Source organism: Kogia breviceps, chromosome 2, assembly GCF_026419965.1.
Source record: "Kogia breviceps isolate mKogBre1 chromosome 2, mKogBre1 haplotype 1, whole genome shotgun sequence".
Classification (NCBI taxonomy): domain Eukaryota; kingdom Metazoa; phylum Chordata; class Mammalia; order Artiodactyla; family Physeteridae; genus Kogia; species Kogia breviceps.
The window spans coordinates 175,546,134-175,568,038 of record NC_081311.1 but is presented as its reverse complement, the minus strand read 5'-3'; positions in this window follow the sequence as shown (position 1 = coordinate 175,568,038).

The following is a 21,905-nucleotide window of genomic DNA, read 5'->3' as shown; positions in this document are numbered from 1 at the left end:
CTGGATGAGAGTTCCTAATTTTAATTTTCTGGCAGTGCTCTAAAATTATCTTTAACAAAGCCTAGCTACCAAATCACATAAATGAGAATCATAATAAATGGTATTCTTTTTTTTTTGCGGTACACGGGCCTCCCACTGCTGTGGCCTCTCCTGTTGCGGAGCATAGGCTCTGGACACGCAGGCTCAGCAGCCATGGCTCAAGGGCCCAGCCGCTCCGCAGCATGTGGGATATTCCCGGACTGGGGCATGAACCCGTATCCCCTGCATCGGCAGGCGGACTCTCAACCACTGCGCCACCAGGGAAGCCCCATAAATGGTATTCTTATGATATAAAATGTCACTTGATGCTCCATTGCTAAAGAAGGATCTTACAGTCTCTGAGCCTTTTAAGGAAAAATAACTTGGATAGGTATTATTGGAATGTAGATATTTTTTTAATCCCCAAAACATTTTATAAATAAGTAGGATGTAAATTTAATGACAGTAGTCGGGTCCATAGAGGTAACATTTATAGAATAGTTTGGTTGATTGATTATAACTAAGGCAAGTAGATAAAGGATTAAAAATATGCATTCTGTGTATTAGTCATTAAATTTAATGGTCAGAATAAACTCCACAAAATGCAAATACTTTTTTTAAAAAACAGAGAAGAAGAAAAGGATAAAACTGCTCATGAGTGAAAGTGAAAGAACTGTCTGGTTTTTGTTGAATGGGTTTCAAGTCAGATGGGCATCTACCCAGACTCTGAAAATTAAAAGTTTAATAGCAGGTTTAATTCTTTTTGATTAAAATTTATGGTATTTCTGAAGGCTGGAAACTGTGTATGTAAGTCACAGCACAAAACCAGACCTCAGGTTCATGAGGGAAAAAAACAGATCCCCTTGTTTTTTCAGTCTCTCATTCAAAAAAATTATATTAGTGGAGAACCTTCTATGTATTTTTCCTTTGTGCAGGCACAGTGAGATCTCTGTGCATACAGAAATTGATTTTAGTAAGCACAAACAATGTTATTTTCTTGCATACAGATGTCTATTATGTTATCTCTGTGTCCTGAGGTATCTCCTTATTAGAGGGTCGATGTTGCTATTAGCTGACTGAGGGAGAGAAACAGGATGAAAAACCCCAGAAACCCAAGAACACAACCACACAGGGATTTGAGGAAGCCAGCATCCAGAATGGCCTCCAGTGATTCTTGCCTTCTGGTATTCACACTTTGTGTGTCCCCTCCCATATCAAATAGTAATAGACTGACATGAGTAACAAATAATATATTGAGAATAAAAGTGTGTGACATCTGAGGCTAAGCCATGAAAGACATTGCAACTTCAGCTTGCTGTCTTGGATCACTTGCTCTGCTGGAAGCCAGCAGTCATTTTGTGAAAACACTCATTCAGCCATACAGAAAAACCTACATACCAGGGAACTGAGCCCTCCTGTCAACATCCAGCCCCTACCAGCTAGCCACCTGCATGGACCACCAGCCCCTTGGCAGATGACTGCAGCCCTGAATGGCATCTTAATTACAACCTCATGAGAGTCTCTGAGCCAGAATCACTCATTTCACCTGGCCCTGAGCTTCTGATCCACGGAAACTATGCTAGATAAATGTTTATTGTTGCTTTAGGCTGTTACATTTTGGGGTAGTTTGTGATGCAGCAATAGATGACTAATACAGGGTTGGAAAGAGAAAGTAAGACCAACTCTTTCTTCCTTTCTCCAAAACTGTAATAAATGTTTCTCTTTACTTTTTCTATTTAAAGGACTTTAATAGTCTCCAAGAGAGAAAAACATATAAGACACTTGCCTCAGGAAAACCCTGTACAGTAAAAAGAAAATTGTATCACCCAAAATGAGTTTATTCATTTATTTATTCAACAAATACTGAGGGAGGAACCGAGATGGCGGAGTAGAAGGACCTGCTCTCACTCCCTCTTGCGAGAACACCAGAATCACAACTAGCTGCTGGACAGTCATCGACAGGAAGACACTGGAACTCACCAAAAGAGATACCCCACATCCAAAGACAAAGGAGAAGCCACAATGAGATGGCAGGAGGGGCGCAATCACAGTAAAATCAAATCCCATAACTGGTGGGTGGGTGACTCACAGAATGGCGAACACTTATACCACAGAAGTCCACCCACTGGAGTAAAGGTTCTGAGCCCCACGTCAGGCTTCTCAACCTCGGGTCCAGCAACAGGAGGAGGAATTCCTAGAGAATCAGACATTGGAGCCTAGTGGAAATTGACTGCAGGACTTCGACAGGACTGGGGGAAACAGACTCCACTCTTGGAGGGCACACACAAAGTAGTGTGTGCATTGGAACCCAGAGGAAAGAGCAGTGACCCCAGGGGAGACTGAACCAGACCTACCTGCTAGTGTTGGAGGGTATCCTGCAGAGGTGGCGGGTGGCTGTGTCTCACCCTGAGGACAAGGACACTGGCAACAGGAGTTCTGGGAAGTACTCCTCAGAGTGAGCCCTCCCAGAGTCTGTCATTAGCCCCACCAAAGAGCCCAGGTAGGCACCAGTGTTGGGTTGCCTCAGGCCAAACAACCAACAGGGAGGGAACCCAGCCCCACCCATCAACAGTCAAGTGGATTAAAGTTTTACTGAGCTCTGCCCACTAGAGCAACAGTCAGCTCTACCCACCACCAGTCCCATCAAGCCTCTTGGATAGCCTCATCCACAAGAGTGCAGACAGCAGAAGCAAGAAGAACTACAATCCTGCAGCCTGTGGAACAAAAACCACATTCACAGAAAGATAGATGAAAAGGCAGAGGGCTACATACCAGATGAAGGAACAAGATAAAACCCCAGAAAAACAACTAAATGAAGTGGAGATAGGCAACCTTCCAGAAAAAGAACTCAGAATAATGATAGTGAAGATGATCCAGGACCTCGGAAAAACAATGGAGGTAAAAATAGAGAAGATGCAAGAAATGTTTAACAAAGACCTAGAAGAATTAAAGAACAAACAAACAGAGATGAACAATACAATAACTGAAATGAAAACTACACTAGAAGGAATCAATAACAGAATAACTGAGGAAGAAGAACGGAAAAGTGACCTGGAAGACAGAATGATGGAATTCACTGCTGCAGAACAGACTAAACAAAAAAGAATGAAAAGAAATGAAGAGAGCCTAAGAGAAATCTAGGACAACATTAAATGCAACAACATTTGCATTATATGGGTCCCAGAAGGTGAAGAGAGAAAGAAAGGACCTGAGAAAATATTTGAAGAGATTATAGTTGAAAACATCCCTAACATGGGAAAGGAAATAGCCACCCAAGTCCAGGAAGTGCAGAGAGTCCCATACATGATAAACCCAAGGAGAAATACGCAGAGACACAGTAATCAAATTGGCAACAAAATAAAGACAAAGAAAAATTATTGAAAGCAGCAAGGGAAAAATGACAAATAACATACAAGGAAACTCCCATAAGGTTAACAAATGATTTCTCAGCAGAAACTCTACAAGCCAGAAGGGAGTGGCATGAAAGTGATGAAAGGAAAGAAACTACAACCAAGATTACTCTACGCAGCAAGGATCTCATTCAGATTCGATGGAGAAATCAAAAGCTTTACTGACAAGCAAAAGCTAAGAGAATTCAGCACCACCAAACCAGCTTTACAACAAATGCTAAAGGAACTTCTCTAAGTGGGAAACACAAGAGAAGAAAAGGACCTACAAAAACAAACCCAAAACAATTAAGAAAATGGTCATAGGAACATACATATTGCTAATTACCTTAAATGTGAAAGGATTAAATGTTCCAACCAAAAGACACAGGCTTAAAGAATGAATACAAAAATAAGACCCATATATATGCGGTCTACAAAAGACCCACTTCAGACCTAGGGACACACACACACTGAAAGTGAGGGGATGGAAAAAGATATTCCATGCAAATGGAAGTCAAAAGAAAGCTGGAGTAGCTATACTCATATCAGATAAAACAGACTTTAAAATAAAGAATGTTACAAGAGACAAGGAAGGACACTACGTAATGATCAAGGGATCAATACAAGAAGAAGATATAACAATCATAAATATATATGCATCCAACACAGGAGCACCTCAATACATAAGACAACTGCTAACAGCTATAAAAGAGGAAATAGACAGTAACACAATAATACTGGGGGACATTTACACCAATGGACAGATCATCCAAAATTAAAATAAATAAGGAAACAGAAGCTTTAAGTGACACAATAGACCAGATAGATTTAATTGCTATTTATAGGACATTCCATCCAAAAACAGTGGATTACACTTTCTTCTCAAGTGCACACAGAACATTCTCCAGGATAGATCACATCTTGGGTCACAAATCAAGCCTCAGTAAATTTAAGAAAATTGAAAGCATATCAAGCATCTTTTCTGATCACAACATTATGAGATTAGAAATGAATTATGGGGAAAAAAACATACAAAACACAAACAAATGGAGGCTAAACAATACATTACTAAATAACCAAGAGATCACTGAAGAAATCAAAAAATACCTAGAGACAAATGACAATGAAAACACGACTATCCAAAACCTATGGGATGCAGCAAAAGCAGTCCTAAGGGGAAGTTTACAGCTATACAAGCCTACCTCAAGAAACAAGAAAAATCTCAAGCAAACAATCTAACCTTACACCTAAAGAAACTAGAGAAAGAAGAACAAACAAACCCAACATTACCAGAAGGAAAGAAATCATAAAGATCAGAGCAGAAATAAATGAAATTGAAACAAAGAAAACAATAGCAAAGGTCAATAAAACTAAAAGCTGGTTCTTTGAGAAGACAAACAAAATTGATAAACCATTAGCCAGACTCATCAAGAAAAAGAGGGAGAGGACTCAAATCAATAAAATTAGAAATGAAAAAGGAGAAGTTACAACAGACACCACAGAATGACAAAGCATCTTAAGAGACTACTACAAGCAATTCTATGCCAATAAAATGGACAACCTAGGAGAAATGGAGAAATTCTTAGAAAGGTAAAACCTTCCAAGATTGAACAAGGAAGAAACAGAAAATATGAACAGACCAATCACAAGTAATGAAATTGAAACTGTGATTAACAATCTTCCAACAAACAAACGTCCAGGACCAGAAGGCTTCACTGGTGAATTCTATCAAACATTTAGAGAAGACCTAACACCCATCCTTCTCAAACTCTTCCAAAATATTGCATAGGAGGGAACACTCCCAAGTTCATTCTATGAGGCCACCATCACCCTGATACCAAAACCAGAGAAAGATACTACAAAAAAAGAAAATTACAGACCAATATCACTGATGAATATAGATGCAAAAATCCTCAACAAAATACCAGCAGACATAGTCCAACAACACATTAAAAGGATCATACAGGGCTTCCCTGGTGGCGCAGTGGCTGAGAGTCTGCCTGCCGATGCAGGGGACACGGGTTCGTGCCCCAGTCTGGGAAGATCCCACATGCCGCAGAGCGGCTAGACCCATGAGCCATGGCTGCTGAGCCTGCGCCTCCGGAGCCTGTGCTCTGCAATGGCAGAGGCCACAACAGTGAGAGGCCTGCGTACCACAAAAAAAAAAAGAAAAAGAAAAAGAAAAGGATCATACACCATAATCAAGTGGGATTTGTCCCATGGATGCAAGGATTCTTCAATATACGCAAATCAATCAATGTGATAAACCATATTAACAAATTGAAGAATAAATACCATATGATTATCTCAATAGATGCAGAAAAAGTTTTTGACAAAATTCAACACCCATTTATGATAAAAACTCTCCAGAAAGTGGGCATAGAGGGAACCTACCTCAACATAATAAAGGCCATATATGACAAACCCACAGCTAGCATCGTTCTCAATGGTGAAAAGTTGAATGCATTTCCTCTAAGATCAGGAACGAGACAAGGAATTCCACTCTCACCACTATTATTCAACATAGTTTTGGAAGTCCTAGCCATGGCAATCAGAGAAGAAAAAGAAATAAAAGGTATGCCAATCGGAAAAGAAGAAGTAAAACTGTCACTGTTTGCAGATGACATGATACTATACATAGAGAATCCAAAAGAGACCACCAGAAAATTACTAGAGCTAATCAATGAATTTGGTAAAGTTGCAGGATACAAAATTAATGCACAGAAATCTCTTGCATTCCTATACACTAATGATGAAACATCTGAAAGAGAAATTATGGAAACACTCCCATTTACCACTGCAACAAAATGAATAAAATACCTAGGAATAAACCTACCTAGGGAGACAAAAGACCTGTATGCAGAAAACTGTAAGACACTGATGAAAGAAATTAAAGGTGATACCAACAGATGGAGAGATATACCATGTTCTTGGATTGGAAGAATCACTATTGTGAAAATGACTATACTACCCAAAGCAATCTACAGAATCAATGAAATCCCTATCAAATTACCAATGGCATTTGTTACGGAACTAGAACAAATCATCTTAAAATTTGTATGGAGACAAAAAACACCGCGAATAGCCAAAGCAGTCTTGAGGGAAAAAATGGAGGTGGAGGAATCAGATTCCCTGACTTCAGATGATACTACAAAGCTACAGTAATTAAGACAATATGGTACTGGCACAAAAACAGAAACATAGATCAATGGAACAAGATAGAATGCCCAGAGATAAACCCACACACATCTGGTCAACTAATCTATGACAAAAGAGGCAAGGATATACAATGGGGAAAAGACAGTCTCTTCAATAAGTGGTGCTGGGAAACCTGGACAGCTACATGTAAAAGTATGAAATTAGAACACTTCCTAACACCATACACAAAAATAAACTCAAAATGGATTAGAGACCTAAATGTAAGACCAGACACTATAAAACTCTTAGAGGAAAACATAGGAAGAACACTCTTTGACATAAATCACAGCAAGATCTTTTTGGATCCACCTCCTAGAGTAATGGAAATAAAAACAAAAATAAACAAATGGGATCTAATGAAACTTCAAAGCTTTTGCACAGCAAAGGAAACCATAAACAAGACGAAAAGACAACCCTCTGAATGGGAGAAAATATTTGCAAATGAATCAGTGGACAAAGGATTAATCTCCAAAATATATAAACAGCTCATGCAGCTCAATATTAAAGAAACAATCAACCCTATCCAAAAATGGGCAGAAGACCTAAATAGACATTTCTCCAAAGAAGACATACAGATGGCTGAGAAGTACATGAAAAGCTGCTCAACATCACTAATTATTAGAGAAATGCAAATCAAAACTACAATGAGGTATCACCTCACACCAGTTAGAATGGGCATCATCAGAAAATCTACAAACAACAAATGCTGGAGAGGGTGCGGAGAAAAGGGAACCCTCCTGCACTGTTGGTGGGAATGTAAATTGATACAGCCACTGTGGAGAACAGTATGGAGGTTCCTTAAAAAACTAAAAATAGAATTACCATATGATCCAGCAATGCCACTACTGGGCATATACCCAGAGAAAACTATAATTCAAAAAGACACATGCACCCCAATGTTCATTGCAGCACTATTTACAATAGCCAGGTCATGGAAGCAACCTAAAGGCCCATCGACAGACGAATGGATAAAGAAGATGTGGTACATATATACAATGGAATATTATTCAGCCATAAAAAGGAAAGAAATTGAGTTATTTGTTGAGACGTGGACGGATCTAGAGACTGTCATACAGAGTGAAGTTAAGTCAGAAAGAGAAAAACAAATATCGTATATTAACGCATGTATGTGGAACCTAGAAAAGTGGTACAGATGAGCTGGTTTGCAGGGCAGAAGTTGAGACACAGATGTAGAGAACAAACATATGGACACCAAAGGGGGAAAACCATGGTGGGGTGGGGTTGGTGGTGTGCTGAATTGGGCGATTGGGATTGACATGTACATACTGATGTGTATAAAATTGATGACTCAGAATAACCTGCAGTATAAAAAAACAAACAAACAAAAAACTAATACTAAACTTTCTTTGAGTTATTTGTATGGAAATATGTTAATATAAATGTTTCAGACATTACATGAAATTTCTGAAAGTCTTATATGTTCTGGTATAATGTTATAAGTCATAATTCTAGTTACTACTTTAAAATGTATATCTCAGAAATAACTAAATTTCCTTGTCAATTGCATTATTATGAACTTTCATCAAATCTTTAACCATGGGTTTTTGTTTTTTGGGGTTTTTTTTTTTGCGGTACGCAGGCCTCTCACTGTTGTGGCCTCTCCTGTTGCAGAGCACAGGCTCCAGACGCGCAGGCTCAGCGGCCATTGCTCACGGGCCTAGCCGCTCCGCAGCATGTGGGACCTTCCTGGACCGGGGCACAAACCCGTGTCCCCTGCATCGGCAGGCGGACTCTCAACCACTGTGCCACCAGGGAAGTCTAACTGTGGTCATTTTTAAGTCTTTTGTCATTCACAGACAGTTCTGGGTGTACTCTGATGCTTTCGCAAAAATGTTCCTATAAAAGGGTTTCATCTTCAAGGAATTCATGGAAAAGACTCTGACAAGTACAGGTTTCTGGTAACTGACTATACTGCTGAAGAGAATGAATAAGCATTTTCAGAACTCTAATGGAAAACTGATGAATTCATAAAAGTGCTAACAAAAGATCAAGATGAAAAAAAAATTAATTACATGGGACTGAGTGAACTGATGAGGATGATTATAATTTTTGTGACTTTCTGTTTGAATAAAAAAAAAATCCCACAAGGACTCAGAGGCAAAAAATACACAAATCAATTTTCACTGCAAAGTAAAGGAGCTGTTACAGTGGAGGATTACTGGACTGAATGTCAATATTATGACATAGTATGAGTGTGTTTCGTGTTTGGTAATTGCAATCGTTGTTGCTTTTGTTGTGGTCATCCATTTACAATGCTTGGTGTCAGTTTATTTACCTCTTGTAAAAATAAAATACAGTGTGTGTGTGTGTGTGTGTGTGTGTGTGTGTGTGTGTAAAAAAAACCAAAACAAATACTAATTGAGCATAATACTATATATGTCAGATACTATGCTAAGTTAGAGAACTACAACACTAAACAAGAGAGCCATGAACGCTGCCTCATGGAATTTACATTAGAATAGGTAAAATGCACAGTAATCGAGTAAATAAATAACTCAAATTCTTATAAGTGCCATGAGTCCCTCAAATGGAGTGTTGCAATGTGGAATGGGGGAAATAAAATACTTTAGATAGTGCGATAGGTAAGGCCTCTCTGAGGAGATGACATCTGACACTTAAAGGACAGGAAAAAATAGTCACTGAAAGAAAGCTGGGAAGGTCAATCCAGGAAGACCGAATAGCATACCCAAAGGTCCTGAGGTACAGAGACATAATGAATGAACTGAAAAGCCAGAATGACCAGAGTCCAATGTGTGAGGAGGAGAGTAACATGAGATAAGGTAGGAGCTCATCCATTTTTCTTCAACTAGGAAAATAATTGCACTCACACACAAGGCCTGCTTTAGATGGTCCCTCTCCTTTACACCTAAAGAAATATAAACTGAGGTAAGACATGGGACCAAACCACACATCAAACTTGAGCACTCAGATTTCCCACTCCTCCAAGCCCCAACCAAAGGTCTTTGTCCCTCTGCCAGGATATCTTGGATTTCTAGACTTGCAATATCAATGCACGTCCCTACAGAAGGTCTCCATACCCCATGAAGGTGGAGTCCAGTCTTAATGCTGGAGAAATGTACAGGAATATGTATACAGCTCAAAAGACTAAATTTGAGGGGAAACCTAAGGCATGTTGGATTTAACAATTATTGGAGACATAAAAAGTTTAGTTGGAAAGTTCCTGGCACTTCTCAGGGGATTGTGTGACAGCTTTGGAGTTTGAAGATCAATTTTCCTGAGTGTTCAGACTTAAAATTCTGTCTCTCTGTAAGACCTTTCAGACTCTGTTTGCTGAAGAAAGAGGCTGTGAAATGTAAAGGCTGGAAGTCACATTGTAGCACTGCTTGCTGGCCAGGTGCTGAGGGGCCTCATGCTATTTATCTAGCCACATAGTAATGCCCTTTCCAATCCCAAATTCATTCTCATCTCTAGAAGATTATTGAAATGGGACTTGTGAGATATACAGTCTATTTCAACAAACAGCTATCTAATTCTTCCTTTACACATTCCAGGGAAGGATAAAAAAAAAAATCACCTTGCCAGCTGGTACACAAGCTGCAGTGCACTGAAGCTTACAAGCATCCTAACTGCCAAAAGGACACTGAGGGGATTTTAAAATATACAGTGTGGATGTGTCAGAAGAAGCATCTTATGAGGAGTTTAATCTGTTCATTTGAAAAAGTGCAGCAGGAACGGTCCCACGGGGCTCACCTCCAGGGCAGGCGATGCTTTCACTCTAAAGAATCGCACTTGATGAGAATCAACACGGCGCCGTGCTTGGTCTTGACTACAAATAGTTCATTACAAGCTGAGAAAGAAGCCGGCAGCTCCATTTTGCCTTCTTCCCAGCTTTCATGGTCCTAACTTCCCCCATGTCAGAAAAGCCCACAATTATTTGACATACAAGAATGTATGAGGTAATTAAAAAGCCAGAAATCTCACGTTGAAATTTCTAATTACAGGGGAACAGGTGCCTGGCATTTTTTAGACCCTGGTGCCAGTTTACGGTGGGACCAGCATGCCCTTCGTGCTGTCCTCTGTTCTAGAACTCCTCCAAATGCACGGGCTGAGGCCGCCAGTCCCTAGAGAATGCTTAACGTGCCACAGTGTGACCTCCTAGAGATACGGATACTCTCCTGGACGCGAATTAGCAAACCCTGACCAGGCTGAGAAGTAGCAAATGCACTGTCAGCCACGGGCTATTCCTGTCCCTGAAGTTGCTGCCCCATCCTCAAAATGCAGACAGCCACACACATGCCACCTGAAGCCCCTAAAACACACTTGAAAACAGGGTCCCTCAGTCCCTTTGATTCCATCTACTGTCACTTTACTTTGGAGGGCAGTATTACTTCTTTTCCTTATTGAGCCTTTTGTTAAGTTATAACATACATTTGGGACAGTGCAAAAGCCTTAAGTGTACAGGTTGGTGAATAACCACAAAGTGAACATAGTCAGGTAACCAGTGGCCTCTTTACTCATCATCACTACCCCACCCCCTTCTCAGAGTTAACCACCACCCTATCTTGTAATGCCATCAGTTACTTTCACTTGGTTTTGAACTTTACATAAATGGAATCATATTATACATACTGTTTTTTAATCTGGGTTCTTTAACTCAACACTATGGGAGACTGATCTGCGTTATTATACGTACCCGTAGTTTGTTCCTTCTTGTGGCTGTGTAATGTATCATTATATGAATATACCCCACTTTACTTATCCTTCCTACTCTTGATGGACATCTGAATTGTTTTCAGCTTTGTGCTATTTTGATAATGTTGCTAAGAATGTTTACGCACATATGTAGACACTGTTGTAAAGGCACGTGCATAGGAGTAGAATTACTGGCTTTTGAGGTATGCACATAACTAGAATTTCTTCTTAACATTTTTGCCCTGGAAGATACTTTATTTCCCAGAAAAACATCAACCCTCAAATGCCTCCTCTTTGGCCAGTTTGTTCTTGGAGCTATGTTCAATATTATAGAATGACAGTGAGCTAACAGACAGTCATTGTCCTTGGGCATTTGTGCTCCCAGCTGTCCTTCTCAGGAGATAACCACGAGGCATTTCTGACGGGGCTTCTGAGCAATCAGCGAGTGTTCTCCTGCTGCCACAGCCCCTTTGCTTGAGGCAGCATCCATACCATGTGCCCTTCCATGACCTTACCCTCTGGGATCTTCTGTCCCTTTCATACTTCCCGCTTACCGAAATCACATACTACAGTATCAGAATTACACAATGAAGCAAGCTCTGAGCAATTTTAATCACTATAAATGTCCTTCCTTAAGAAACATTACCCCCCACCTCTAAGGGAAGGGGCATGCTAACCATGTACAGAATCACGCTGACTCTGTTTCCACGTGGCTCACCACCTCCCTCTGAAGACAGGATTCCTAAGCACTGACCCCAGCTTGCCCTGCATGTGGCATGACCTCTAAGAAGGTAACTCTAAGAGTAGAAGGAGAAAAAAACACCAGCTTCTGCTTACACAAGGGTGGGATTTACTGACTGTTAAATAAATAACCCTGGTTAAAAACTGAGTGTAAATATAAAAAAAATTATCTTTATTATCCACCCCTAATCCCTTAGCAAATATGCACTTAAATACCTATTTACTCTTAAGAAGAAATAGTTTACAACATCTCAGAACACTTTTAGAGTACCTCATAATCCCCAGTTGGTAAATTATTCTTTTTTTTTTTTTTTTTTTTTTTTTTTTGCGGTACGCGGGCCTCTCACTATTGTGGCCTCTCCCGTTGCGGAGCACAGGCTCTGGATGCACAGGCTCAGCGGCCATGGCTCACGGGCCCAGCCGCTCTGCGGCATGTGGGATCTTCCTGGACCGGGGCACGAACCCGCGTCCCCTGCATGGGCAGGTGGACTCTCAACCACTGCGCCACCAGGCAAACCCAAATTATTCATTTTTAACAGAAAATCTCTTCACTCATCCCACTTAGTCTCATATTAAGAACCAATGATGGGGCTTCCCTGGTGGCCGCAGAGCGGCTGGGCCCGTGAGCCATGGCCGCTGAGCCTGCGTGTCTGGAACCTGTGCTCCGTAACGGGAGAGGCCACAATAGTGAGAGGCCCGCGTACCGCAAAAAAAAAAAAAAAAAAAAAAAAAAAGCACCAATGATGAAAAGTCTCATAATAATAACATTTTACAAAATTAAAATTGCTTTTAAGCCACTGTTTTCCCTTCCTTCCACTAAATAATGCCAAAGTCTTTATCCTCTCAGAATGGGTTCTAATAGTCAATTATCTACTCATTGCCATTCTTCTAATCTAGCTATCCAAGTTCTTCCTAGCTCTCAAAATTAGAGCTCCAAATTCTCTTGAGTCATTTAATTATAATTAACCAACACCAAAAACCAAAACCCATACCACTCATTTATTTATTCATTCTTTCAATAAATAAATGAAATGTTTTGGGACTTCCCTGGTGGCACAGTGGTTAAGAATCTGCCTGCCAATGCAGGGGACACGAGTTCAAGCCCTGGTCTGGGAAATCCCACATGCCGCAGAGCAACTAAGCCTGTGTGTCACAACTACTGAGCCTGCGCTCTACAGCCCACGTGCCACAACTACTGAAACCCACATACCTAGAGCTCGTGCTCCACAGTAAGAGAAGCCACTGCAGTGAGAAGCCTGCGCACTGCAACAAAGAGTAGCCCCCACTCACTGCAACTAGAGAAAGCCTATGCGCAGCAATGAAGACCCAACGCAGGCGTAAATAAATAAATAAATAAATAAATAAATAAATGAATGTATGTGTGTATGTTTTGAACTTACTATGAGTTGAGAGCTTGAGATTCAGAGTAGAACCAGACAGATGAGTCCCTCATCTCACGGAGCACACTTCCTAAAATATATTAGAAGACAAATTTAAATGTGAAGCTTATAAAGGCTATGAGGAAAATAAAACCAAATGCTGGCCTAAATAATGGACTGGGGGGCTTCCCTGGTGGCGCAGTGGTTGAGAATCCGCCTGCCGATGCAGGAGACATGGGTTCGTGCCCTGGTCCGGGAAGATCCCACGTGCCGCGGAGCAACTAAGCCCGTGAGCCATGGCCGCTAGGCCTGCGTGTCCGGAGCCTGTGCTCCGCAACGGGAGAGGCCACAACAGTGAGAGGCCCGCATACCGAAAAAAAAAAAAAAAAAAAATAATAATAATAATAATAATAATGGACTGGGATAGGGACTGCTTAAGATAACATGACTGGGGAAAGTCTTTCTGAAGAGGTAACACTTAGACTGAACTCTAAATGATCTCAGGAGGCAGGTGTGAAAAGGTGTGTGGGCATGAAAAAGTATTTCAGGCAAAGGATACAGCCTACGTACAACAGGATACAGCCCTGAGATGGGGAAGGTCAGTGTGACTATAGCTTGATCTGCAAAGATAAAAGAGCAGTGAGGGGAGGCATATGGGAACCAGATCAAATCCGCCTTGTTGAACATTGTTAGGAGTTAATCTTGCAAGTTCCATAGGGTAATGATTCCATTCATGAAAGATCGTATATATGTTTTTCCCTGGATAGTAAATGCCAAGAGTATGATCCTATCTGATCCTATCACTATTGTCTACTCTCTTCCACTTTGTGGTTTCCAGTATTCCCAAGGTCTCTCTGCCATCGGCATCTCTGGCCCCCTGGTAGTTCTCTTCCATCTTTGAGCTCCTCTTCTGAAACATAATGTTCAATCACTTTTTACAAGGCAAGATTTAATTCTAACATAACTGAACAGCCGAGGCGCAATCCACATAGTTTTTCACATGTAATTATTCTTCTCTCGGCCAATAGGAAGCAATAGTGAAGAGCTTAGGCTTTAGATTATCAAAACCATGTTCTATTTCTGTTTTTGACACTTTTACTGTGTGTAACTAGTGCATTACTTTATCTGTCTGAGTTTTTTGGTCTGACAAATGGATAGTAAGATATATCCCTACCTCAGAATTGTAAGTTTTGATGGAGATAATACACAGTAATCCTCAACAGATCGCCACTAATAATAATGCTGTTCAACAAGCAAAAACCATAGAACTTTGCAGTAAAAAGAGATGATGGATCTTACACCTTATCAATTTCTCTCATTTTGTATTTAAGCCTTTCTGAAACTAAAATAACTGTCAGTCGTAACTTCCTTCCTTCTTTCCTTCCTTCCTTCCTTAGAAGTAAACCAGATTTCCCTAGCCAATATTCTCATGGAGAAATAATTCAACTATTCACTGCTGGCTTTAGCTTTGAGGTTGGGCTATATGAACTACACAGTCATTACTTAAATAAATCACAGATACAGCCTTATTCCTGATGGGGCAAATTGTGATTGGAGTAGTGTATGATTTAATAAATGCTACTCATTAAAGCTTGAGAGACTCAGAAACATGAACTCTACTTTTTATTCAATTTGTTAAGTGGGAAAAGACAAGAAGAAGATGTGATTTCCATACAGATCTCACCCACCAAATGTGGATTGTAATTTATAGACAAAACTCAGACAAGAAAATAAATTGTAGGAGATAGAAGAGCTGTAGTAAGCAAATATTGGGGCTTCGTGGATATGTCAACTAAGGGCTAACACCTAGAGACGTAGCTGTTGGGGCACGATATTGTGTGAAGCCCACTTATTCCAAAGTGCCTGTCACTGGCAAGTTTTCACATAGTTATCACACAGACATGAATTTAGCCATCTAAGCGTTAAGGGAAAAAATCCTGAACCTTTAGTGAAAGTTTAACAAGTGGGCTTTTACATGAACTCTGCGTATTGTACCCATATCTAATCCTTATTGCTGGCTTTTAAAAATATTTTATTATTTATTTATTACATAAGCAAACGGCAACCGCAGAAGAAAAACAGAAAGTATAGATTAGCAAAAGGAAATTCATTCATAATTTTACCACTCAGAAATAACGATTATTAACATCATGCTCTTTACCCACACACATATACACATTAATTCTTCACACATTCGAGTTAATTCTTATTTTACCTAAAGAGATATATCAAAGGAAATAGAGACAAATTTCTAAACCTAATACTTTGTTACACCAAAAAGAAACAATTATCACAAATGAAAAACACGTTTCATATGGAGAACTTCAAATTTTCACAGTTATTGTTTACTATATAGTCATCCCTCAGTCTCCAAGGGAGATTGGTTCAGGAACCCCTCCTTCTCCAAAGATACCAAAACCTGCAGATGTTCAATCCCCTCTATAAAATGATGTAGTATTTGCCTGTAATCTATGCTCATGCTCTTGTATACTTTAAATCATCTCTAGATTACTTATAATACCTAATTCAATGTAAATGCTATGTAAATTGTTGCTGGCATGCAGCAAATTCAACTTTTGCTTTTTGGAGCTTTCTGGAATTTTTTTTCAAACATTTTTTATCCACGGTTGAATCCGAGGATTCGGAATCCATGGATATGGAGAGCCAACTATATTCAATTGATTAACAACTCCTTTTCTTCAGGAATGTATAAAGGGGTTATGACAACAAATTCCATTCTAATTCAATAAGACTTTACTAAAAACTTAATGATCCCAATATGTGGGGAAATACAAAATAAGTGTCTATGCTTTTGAGGAAATATATCTGCAGGGAACGCACACACACACACAAAAACTTCAATTATTTGGGCACAATAATTGGTAAGGGGCAAGAAAAACACATTGAGCTTCTGAAGCTGACAAGGTCAATGTCCATCTTTTTCAAAGTCTTAGCTATGAAGTGGGAATAATACTACCTTCTCCTCCTTTCCTCACAAGAGGAACGATAGTGTGTAAAATCCATTACACACTTTGCATTCTCAAGATTTTTCTGAGTTTTCTATCACCTACTTTTTATTCCGGTTTGCTGGACAGATGGGATTTCTAAGTTATTTTGCAGCTACAGACTCAACCAAGAAGGCAAATATTTAAATTTTAAATGTCTTTTTGATTTGTCATGAAGGGCTATTGATGCAGCCACTTTCAATCTCTTTTTAATTTCAACCTCCATTTAATTTTTTTCTAATTTGCTTTAATATTTATTTGTTTTATTGTATATGGCAACCCTTGTTAAGATGTCCCATGCACTGCTGCTCCCATTGGCTAGAATCCTCATCCCCTCTCCTTCACCTATTACCTCCTGTCTTCCTGTTCTGAACCCAATTATCCTTTCCTCAGGGAGAACTTCGTTGATGCCCTCAAGATTTTCCAACTTCATGGTCTCATAGCCCCATTTATATACGCTCTCAAATTCTCATCTCAGTGTAATTTTAGGTTTATTTGGGTGATGATTCACTAGTGCTTTTCTCCCTCACCAGACAATAAGCTCAAGTTTTTGCTCGCAACTGTATTCACAGTGCCCAGCACAGTGCACGACACATGGAAATATTTAACAAATGTTTGTTTGATAAAATTTCCTGAGACAATAGATTTTTTTTTTTTTTACCTAATTTGTTTGCATCCCCAATCTTTATTCACTGCTGTCTACAAGGTAGATGTAGCATATGCTAAATGCATGGCTTTCAATAAGTCAACACTAAGGAACTGCTACACATTTGCATTACTATAATTTTTCAAGATTCATAAGTAATATCTTTTTACCCAATTCTACATCTAAGGTGAGTAATCCCTTTTTTTCCGGACGCGCAGGCTCAACGGCCGTGGCTCACGGGCCCAGCCGCTCCGCGGCACGTGGGATCCTCCCGGACCGGGACACGAACCCGCGTCCCCTGCATCGGCAGGCGGACTCTCAACCACTGCGTCACCAGGGCAGCCCGAGTAATCCCTTTTTAACAAGAACAGCTTGCTCTAAACCTGGTTCAGTCATAGCAGTACATACAATAGGCTCTGTATCCTGTATTATCACCAAGACAGGAATACAGAGTAAATCTTTACTCTCTGTCCATGGCTTATGGAAAGATCTGACTCTGAATTTAGCAATGATTTCTCTTATACCTAAGAAACAGGAGTACCAAATTACCTCACGGCCCTGATATAGAAGAGGAATCTAAAAATTCTATTAAAAGTTGTTGCCATTTATTCACTTGCTAGTTGACACATTTTTAATTTAAATTGACTTTATACAAATCATCTTGCTTTTCCTTGTAGTTTCAAATAAAACTCATTTAATTAATACAATTACATGTTATTATCTCAAATTATCTATTCATCATAAACTTTGAGCATCTAATGTAAATCAGCCACAACACTGAGTGTTGGCACAATTAAAGACATCCAGCCTAGACAAGTTTCTATATTTTATTCACTTCTCTTTCTCTGAAACATCAAGAGTCCAAAAACTTAGTTCACTACAACCTTTATTACAATTTTTTTAATCATCTCATTCTCTAGTACTTCAAAATTCCCAAGTCTCTTCCTCTCTTTCACTCCTAGAGAATATTATACTTTATAAACACTCAAAACTCATCTCCTTTGATAAATAGTAAGAAGCTCTTAGCATGATCTGATTCTTCAGTAACTTGGTTACTGAAAAAAGGTGTGTGTGTGCGTATGTGTGTGTGTCAGTGAGTCTGTGTGTCATTATAGGGGTGTGTGTGTGTGTGTGTGTGTGTGTGTGTGTGTGTGTGTGTGTTGGGTATGTGTCCCAGAGATCCACAGCTCGGGCACAAATAAGAAAAAGTGGAGAGGAAGGGACAGTGCCATCAAAGAGAGAGCATCACAAGTGAGGATGTGAAAGTGAGTCCTGATAGCTTCTTTTTCCAAATCCCAGGCCCCTTTATACTATCACCTTTCTGTTGCAACATACACAGCCATGAGCATTTTGAGAAGCACAGCAACAGCATCTTTCAAATTCATATCCTAAATCATGATATCATGCTTCAGCGTTCTGAGGCAGCATGTCTTCCTAATCTTTCCCTATGATCTCTCTATCAACACTCAGCTTGGATCTTTCTGAAGTTCCCATAACTCCTTTCTCGCCTGTCTGAACATTAGCCAACTTAGACTTGTATTCATACATGCATATGGAATTATGTAGATTTTTGTGGGTATATTTATATACATGGTGTCATACTCTATATCATATTCTGCAACTTGCTGTTTTCATGTCTTAGAGATCTTTCCATATCGTATATTTTTACCTACCTCATTATCCCATGGAATTGCATAGCAAAAACACATGTACCATGCCATTTTAACCAGCATTCATTGATAGGAAAAAGATCACAACAAAAATGCCTATTAGAACAAATGCTGTAGTACCACCCTTGTACAGGATCCTGTCTCACAGGCATGAGTGTTTCATTATGGCTAATGTTTCTCAAACTGGCTTTTTACATAAGCATCTGGGGAGCTTTTAAAAATACTGCTGCCCATGTTCCCCAGCCCCTCCCCCACCAGACCAGTTCGATCAGAATTTCTGAAAGTGGAACCCAAGCATGGGGATTTAATAAAATCTCCCTAAGTCATTTTAATATCAAACCAGGGTAGAGAGTCATTACTAACTGTCAAGAATTAGAATTGCTGACTTGAAGGATATATACATTTTACATTTTGAGCTCATTTTACAAATGGTTAAATTCCATATAATTGCAAGTTTTGTACTATCGTTATTTCTTCTGCTCTAAGTCTCAGAAAATCTAAAAGTATAAACCAAGTACTAGGAAAGGGTCTCCTTTTCAGCTAAAATGGTAGCTCTCCAGAGATCTAAAGTGGGTGTCCACCCCATCTCAAATAAATATTTTCACAGCACTGGGTTTGCTTTATCACTTGTGATAATTTACCATCATTTCATTTAGTTGATTACTGTCTTTCACAGCCCCCAATCGTCAGCAGAACTCCCAGAGAACAGGAACCAAATCCATATTGGTCACCCAGTAAGCCTAATGCTATTATAACAGGGCCTAGCGTATTATAGGTGGTCAATATGTGTGATAAATAAATCCCTGTGGTTGCCTGGTCAGTGGATAAGCATGGTAGCAACGTTGTGATAAGGAAGTGAAGGGCAAATACTGTCTGCTCTCATTTTCCAGGCCCAAACTTTCCAAATAGAAAACAAATATTTTATCTTAGCCAAAAAGAACCTAAAAACCTACACAATCATTTAAGAAAAAGATTGATGTGTGTTGAATCTTGACCATGTAGTAAAAAAAAAAAAAAGAAAAATACAAAGGGATTAGAAGGTAGAATGTGATGAACCATCTTTAGTAGTGAATTTGTCCTTTCTCTGCCATTCCCCTCCTCTTTGGTAAGACTCTAAAAAATGTATACAGTAAATGGTACAGTTAAGCATGAGAAACACTTGGAGATCTGAGCACAGGGCAAATCAGCTATCACTGAGAACATGATTCCTCAGCTGTTACCCTTCTTTCTCCTCACAAGTAAGACTTGTTACATGGGCCTATAAAAAGGAAGGGTTAAGAGAGAAATTTCACTTTGATTCTGATTATTATATTAAATTACTTAGGATCATAGTTGCAGAAAGGCTCTAAATTCTTCTTTTTCTGTATGTAACTTCTGTGTGTAACTAGTAACACCTAACAAAGTAACATATAGTGATAATATTGTGTCCAACAGGACCGCCCACTTCAAAAAAGGCCTCAGTGCTATAAATTGTGTACACCTTTAGACTTTCCTTCTATAATATGCCTGGCCAAAACATAAAGGTTGTTGCCTAAGTAGCAATGAGATCCTACACCTCCTTTCTTTGAAGTTTCACGGTGAATTAGTTTTTACTTTTTTTAGTTCTTGGGTTTTTTAAATAAATTATTTATTTCAGGATAGTTGTAGATTTATAGAAAAGTTGAGGGGAGATCCGATGTACTCCACACCCAGTTTCCTCTATTCTTATCATCTTACTTTAATATGGTACATCTGTCATAATTAATGAACCAATATTGATACACTAATACTAGCTAAAGTCCATGCTTTATTCAAATTTCCTTAGTTTCTACCTAATGTCCCTTTTTTATTCTAGGATTCCAACTCGGATACCACATTTACTCGTCATGTTTCCTTAGACTCCTCTAGGCTGTGAAAGTTTCTTAGACTTTCCTTGTTTTTGATAATCTTGACTACTTTTTAAAGTGCTCCTCAGGAATTTTGTAAAATGTCCCTCAATTTCAATTCGGGGTTTTTCACATGATTAGACTATGTTGTGGGTTTTGAGGAGGAGCCTGTCAAACACCACCTCAGCCTCATGGTCAAGGTTAATATCAAGAGTAATGTCATGTTGATAGCATGTACCCTCGATAAGATATGAATGGCATTGTACCTTTGTGATTTCCACTTTTCAAGAAGAAAACTCTACACCAACATATTTTTGCTCTGTGAATTTATAAATCCATGATACATATTTCATAACACAAAGGATTTAGACATATAGTGAGATCAAGCCATTTCCCCCTTAATATGAAATAAAGTGTTCCAATTTCAAATCGTTTTGCTCAGAAGACATAAAGCTCTTTTACTTGTAAGTGTGTCACAGATATTAAGGGATGTCTGCACATGGAGCAAAGTATTAATATAGGCTGTGAGTTAAAGTTAGAGCACAGCCATCACTCAGTAATTCCTTTGATAATCCAAAGGAAAACAAACTGGTGGACAACTTTCTGCTATTTACAAAAATAGAGTTTCTATTACAAAACACTGCATTTTTAAAAAATTGTAATTATTTAAATTTGAGACAAGGAATATGCTTAGGTGAAATATGTTCTGATTCTCATGACTCTCTTACATGTCAGAAATGAGTATCAGCAGCTAATTTAGGTAATGATTGAGCCCTTGATGGGGGAGGGAGCTAATAAAAAAGCTTCTCCTGAACCTATGTGGATAACATAATCCAGTAGATCAGGCCACCATGTGAGATCAGACTGTCGGTCAGTGGTGACTTAATTAATTATTGCTCATATGAGTCTTAATCCCTCTTAGCTGTAATATATGGAGAGGAATAGTGACCTTTCCCAAGTTGGGGAATGCTTTTATATCAGACCAAAAGAAAATGGCTAATAAATCTATATCTTTAAACACAATTATATTCAACAATTAGAATATATAGTGTGTGTTTACACATACATACTTATATATGTATACTTTATATGTATAAGTAAACATATATATAATGTTTATATATTCTTATATATGTAATGTGTAAATATTTTTGTTTTGTTTTGTTTGCAGTACTCGGGCCTCTCACTGTTGTGGCCTCTCCCGCTGCGGAGCACAGGCTCCGGACGCGCAGGCTCAGCGGCCATGGCTCACGGGCCCAGCCGCTCCGCGGCATGTGGGATCTTCCCGGACCGGGGCACAAACCCGTGTCTCCTGCACGG